This window comes from Otolemur garnettii, unplaced genomic scaffold (assembly GCF_000181295.1).
Source record: "Otolemur garnettii isolate 467f Iridium unplaced genomic scaffold, OtoGar3 scaffold00021, whole genome shotgun sequence".
In the NCBI taxonomy this organism is placed as follows: domain Eukaryota; kingdom Metazoa; phylum Chordata; class Mammalia; order Primates; family Galagidae; genus Otolemur; species Otolemur garnettii.
The window spans coordinates 24,800,882-24,807,227 of record NW_003852416.1 but is presented as its reverse complement, the minus strand read 5'-3'; the positions used below and the strand labels follow the sequence as shown (position 1 = coordinate 24,807,227).

The window sequence follows — 6,346 nt, the reverse complement described above, 5'->3', positions numbered from 1 at the left end:
TTTACAGGTCTTTTTTTTTTTTTTTTTTTTGAGACAAAGCCTCAAGGTGTCCCCCTGAGTAGAGGGCCGTGGCATCACAGCTCACAGCAACCTCCAATTCCTGGGCTCAAGCGAGTCTCCTGACTCAGCCTCCAAGTAGCTGGGACCACAGGTGCCTGCTACAACGCCTGGCTATTTTTTTGTTGCAGCCATCATTGTTGTTTGGCAGGCCCAGGCTGGATTCAAACCAGCCACCTTAGGTGTATGTGGCTGGCGCCTTAGCCACTTGAGCCACAGGCGCCGAGCCTATTTACAGGTCTTAATACAGCAAAATGTAAATGAAGACTGAGAACATTCCTCATTAAAACAGTAATTTTGAAATGAAATTATTTAATTTGAAATAGAGTTTGTTCAGAAAAAAAGATTTGCATGGAATTTGCCTTACCTTATAGTTTACACTTTATGAGGACATTTTATGACAATCAATAACCAGGGTTCTTTTGCATTTAAATTGAAATGAATATGAATATAAATGAATAAATTTCTTTTATGTAGTAGCAAAGAGAGTCAATAAGCCTTTCAAGAAAGAGACTATTTCATTTCCTCCCAGCTTGGATTCACCATAAACTCGATCCAGAAATGATACTGGAACCTCACCAACAGTATAATTCAACTGTCTTGCCGGAACAATCATCCCATCTGGAAGACATAGCCTTTAGAAACACATTTTTCTATTAATTTCTGTAGAACTTCTTTGCAGTATAATCTGAAACTTCCTGTTAAATCAGATGCTCCTGGTCTCAGCAAAATCTGTGTTATGAAATTGGCTCCATGGCTGATTATTTTTCTTTTCAAATCCCAGCCATATACACCTCCACTTCCTTTGTAGTGAGTTCCAGAGACAATATCAAAGTTACCCTCCTTCTGCTTCCTAAAGAATTCAGGAATGAATTTTGGATGGTGTGAGAGATCAGCGTCCATAATAATTATGTAGTTTCCCGTGGCACGTTTCATTCCATGAATATATGCAGTCCCTAGCCCCAACTTTTTCTCTCGTGGTCTTAGTAGGATTCTGTCTGCCCCGTAAATCTTCTCCAACTGTTCAGCAACGTCCCTTGTTCCATCTGGGCTTCCATCATCTATAATTATAACTTCATAGTTGATGCCGCTCTCCGAGAAGCTTTTCACCAGCCGCCACACGATGAGTGGTAGTTCTTGCACTCATTGTAGGCGGGCAAAAGCACAGAATACTTGTCCTGGCGTGGATTGCGCACTTCTAGCTCCCACGGAGACCAGGGAGAAGAACGACTGGCTTCGGAGGAGGCCATGGTAAAACTGCCGACTTAGTTTTGTTTCTTATCTAAGAAATCTTTGCCTACTTCAAATTTGTAAAGGATGGAGTAAGACAGGAATCAGAGTTCCTATTTTCCCCCTACAATATGTTTAGCTAATAGTTCTAGTTTTATCCAGTTGTTCAATCACTAACTGTTAAATTATCTTTTTCCTATTTCCAGTGAACTGATGTGATCTGTGAATATATTTTTGGACCCTCTCTTCTGTCCTTATACCAGAGTTACCACACTGTCTGAAATTTAGAGTAAGTCTTAAAGTTAAGTACTATATATGTTCAAACTTTGTTCTTTTTCAAAATTGTTTTGGCTATTCTAAGTCCTTTGCACTTCTATGCAAATTTTAGAATCGGCTTGCCAATTTCTACAGAAATGCCTGCTAGGATTTTACTAGATTTGCATTGAGTCTATAGATTGATTTGAGGATAGACATTATACTGCTGAGTCTTCTCCATTGAACCATTCATTTAAGTCCTCTTTCATTTTTCTCAGGATTGTCTCATAAAGACAAGGTCTTTTTATTCTTTCTGCTAACTTGTTTTTTCATGGTGTTGTAATTAAAACTGAATAAAATAATCTCTGAATAACATCTAGTTGTTTTTACATGTTCCTAGTGACTTTAATTTTATAAAAGCAATAAATTATAAAGAGTTACAGAATACAGATGAGTAGAAATAAGAAATAAAAACATTGTATTTCTGTCACTAAGAATACCACTGTTAATATCTATTACCTTCATCTATACATATAGATATTCATATATGCATTTTTAACATATTAAAATAGGTCGTACTCTAAATCTGGTTTATAATCTGCTTTTTAAAAAACATAGCCTCTATGGGCAGCGACTGTGGGTCAAAGGAGTAGGGTGCCAGCCCCACATGCCAGAGGTGGCAGGTTCAAACCCAGCCCTGGCCAAAAACTGCAAAAACAAAAACAGAAACAAAAACAAAAACATAGCCTTTACCTTTCCATATCAATAACATTTTTATCTAAAATACATTCCATATTCAAGTTTCTCCAACTGTTCCAAAATGTGCTTTGCAGTTATTTGTCTACCTCAGATTCCTATCCCAAAACATGACCTATATCTGTTACATCTACAAATCTCTTTTAATGTAATATAATCAGATACGGTGATTTCTACTATAAAGCATATTGTAAAGGCCTATGTAAAGGTTAAGTTTTCGTCAAGAATCTCCATGTTTTTCTTAGGGATAAACATACAACTCAGGGAGAAGCCAATGAAAATCCTGAAATTCCCTCACTTATTTTAAAAATATAAATGAATATATTAATTTCCAAGTATATAATTCAGAATGAAGAATGAGTATGTTAAATAATAAATGTGGTTGAACATCATGTATCAGGAAAAGATCTCAAGTGGTTATATATTTTAACATGGAACAATGAGAAAACTTTAAAAAGTTCTTTTAAAAAAGGCAATAAAATAATAAAAAAACAGCTCAATAAACTATGTCAGTTTCTTCTATACTGGCTAGTAAGAAAAGCAACCACAGAAGGGGGCAAAGTACTTTATAGTTTACTAATTCATTAATAGATAGAGGCAAATAGTGGCTGATTGATTCTTATAAAAGAAAGGCTTTTGTGACAGAAACTTTATTGTCACAATGATCACGTCCACTGGTGGTACTATTGTTGTCCACAGGTTGGTAGTCTCCAAGACAATCCCAGTCCTTTCTCTTACAGCAATCATCTCTAAAATCTAATGTTGAATTATTCTTAAACTACTTTGTTTAGTGTTCCTTATCTTTCCTAGTATAGTCCCTTTTTAATAATGAGATTGTAGCAAAGGCCTGACTTCAATAATCCAGTAAATCCCTTGAAACTACATAAGGAATGCTGTATGTCTGCATTTTTCTAGTTCAGCAACAGTGTTTAACAGATTCTCTTATTGGGCTCCATAAGATTTAAGACCAACTAAGACAGCCAGGTAGCTAGATCAGAAGTTTTTCTGGTATATGCTATTTGACTAAATTATAATCAATAAAAGACAATTGTTAAATAAAACAGTATAAGAATCTGGAATACAGTAAAGGTATGTCCTCTAAAAGCATTTTTTCATGGAGGTAGAGAGTGGAAAAATAGATAACAGAAAGTGGGAAGAGCAAATAAAGAGATGGGGAGAGGATGCGATGAAGGGGGTTAAAGGGCACAAATATATATAGTAAAATAGAAAGAATAAATTCAGTGTTAGATGGCAGAGTAGGATAACTACACTTAAAAAATATTAATTGTGCTTGGGTGATGGATACCCTGAATATCTTGGCTTGATCACTATATACATGTAACAAAATTTCTCATGTAAAAAAGTGTTTTGTCTAACATTAAAAAAACCAAAAATAGAATAAATAATTATAGAATAGAAAATATCACAGAGTATAGTCCGTATTATAATAAAAGCATTGTTTTATGAAATTTTTATTTCCATTTTATATATAGGTGTGTTGTAAACTGGGTTATGATATAAAATATATTTCTTATTATGGGTGATAGCCAACAAAGGTTGAAAAAAACTGCTCTATTACCTGCTTTCTTTCTTTTCTATTTTGCCTCAAAACCTCTTTATATACCACCTCTATGGAAGCTTAGAGCCAAAAAGTTATGAAGATAAAAATAATAATGACCTAAAGAGTATTAATTGAGTGTTCACTTTGTGCTAATAGCTGTGCTGTTTTTGGCCAGGGCTGGGTTTGAACCCACCACCTCCGGCATATGGGGCCAGCGCCCTACCCCTTTGAGCCACAGGCACCGCCCTGTGCTATTTTACTTTTATGAGCTCATTTAATTTGCACAATTTTATTAACCTCCACCTTATAAAATAGAAAACAGATATAGAGAGGTAAAATAACTTGATTTAGATGTAGGCCATTTACCTCAAAGCCATGCTAATTACACAAGCTGCAAACAATGGATCACCCAGACAATCGAAAGCAGATAACTCACTTGGTGATAAATAAGAATTAAATGCTATAATTTTAGAAAGGTTTAGAGTGTTGGTCCTGTGAGGATGCAACATTGTTCTTTACACTCATTGTTTTGATTTTCAGTGATACAGACTGTTCTATAAAACTAGTTGTTTCTTCATAGCGATTTATTTTTTTAAATTAAAAAAAGGTATATGCAGAGATATAAGATGTACTTTATTTTATTAATCCCCAACTTTAAGAACCCTTTAAAGGCCCAATTAATATAAAATTATAAGCAGCAGAGTACGACATAAATGAATGCTACTTACCTTTACGGATCTGTTGAGAGAATTCAACACTTAACAAAAAACCCTGACCAAAAAAGATATTCTCAGTACCTGTCATATAGTAAATGTTCAATAAACTTTTAGCTATTATAATTATAATACCATAAGATAGGAAAGTGGATACAGTTTTTTTTTTTTTTTTTTTTGAGACAGATCCTCAAGCTGTCACCCTGGGTAGAGTGCTGTGGCATCACAGCTCACAGCAGCTTCCAACTCCTGGCCTCAAGCGAGTCTCCTGCCTCTGCCTCCCAAGTAGCTGGGACTACAGGCGCCCACCACAATGCCCAGCTATTTTTTGGTTGCAGCCATCATTGTTGTTTGGCGGGCCCTGGCTGGATTCGAACATGCTAGCTCAGGTGTATGTGGCTGGCGCCTTAGCCGCTTGAGCCACAGGTGCCAAGCCGATACAGTTTTTTACTTAAGTTTTCTATTACTTTATAGTTAGTCCTTGAGAATTTTCTAAAAATTATGCTCTTTTACTTTTTAATTAATTCATTTTAATTAAAAAAAGTTTTTTGGACAAGATCTTGCTTTGTTGTCTGAGCTAGAGTGCAGTGGTATTATTATATTAATAGCTCACTGCAACCTTCCAGGGCTCAAGTGATCCTCTTGCCTCAGCCTCCTGAACAAGTGCAACTGCACGTGCATGCTACTATGCCTGGCTAATTTTTGTAGAAACAGGGGTCTCACCATGCTGCTCAGTGTGGTATCAAACTTCTAGCCTCAAGCAATCCTCCTGCCTTGGCTTCCAAAAGTGTTAGGATTATAGGCACGAGCCATAGTGCATGGCTTGCTCCTTTACTTTTTATAGCAAGAGTAATTTAAAGTGTTTCTTTAGCTACATCTATATGGTGAAAAATCATTTAGAAAGTTCTATTCACAATTCAAGTGACATCTAGCAGCTTGAGTTCAAGGTTTATAAACATAAATGCCTACCAGCCTAAGCAGATAATCTGAATGAGTGAAGCAGATGACTAAGGGTGGATAGGCCTAGGTTCTGGGAATGGAGAATGGGGAACAATACCTTAAAGTGGATATCATCATTCAACAATAGAAGATTTTATGCTATGTAGGAATAGGGTTTATTTTGTCAGATTTTCAAGAGAAGTCAGAAATCTGGATACCTCAGTAAAATTTCCTGATCTTTAAATGTTGACACAAATTTAAGTTAAAAAAAATGTTTGTAGGCCAAAATAAACAAGTCTATAGGTTAAATGTAGCATATAGGCTGCCAGTGTGCTATTCAGATTTAGTTTTATGACATCACTCAGACATACTAAACTGATCGATATGTGGTATACTCTAGGTAAGACTATTTTCAACCACAAGCTTTCAGAAGGTTGCTAGTGAGAAGAATCCCAGAATACAGACACTCTGCAAGTATAGGTCTTCATTTTAGAAGATTTGGAACATGTATGCTAGCTTTCTTTGGATAAGCTATTGCTATTCTAAGAAAAAAATTCATAAGTCCTGAGAGCTAAGCCTGTGTGAATAGAGAGAAGTGGGCCTGGTGTGGTGGCTCACTCCTGTAATTCTAGCACTCTGGGAGGCTGAGGCAAGAGGATTACTTTAGCTTGGGAGTTCTCTATCAGCCTGGGCAAGAGCGAGACCCTGTCCCTATTAACAATAGAAAAACTAGCCTGGCATAGTGGCAAATGCCTGTAATCCCAACTACTGGGGAGGCAAGAGGATTGCTCAAGCCCAAGAGTTTGAGGTTGGCTGTATGCTATGATGCCATGGC

The 6,346-nt window shown here is 36.4% G+C and overlaps 1 protein-coding gene and 1 pseudogene across 3 annotated transcripts in view; both read right to left on the bottom strand.

The window, feature by feature from the left end:
• Positions 1–6,346, bottom strand: part of TCTN3 (tectonic family member 3) — a 29,612-nt gene that overhangs the window by 6,109 nt on the left and 17,157 nt on the right. The window lies entirely within an intron of this gene.
• On the bottom strand, positions 485–1,307 carry LOC100966119 (annotated as a pseudogene).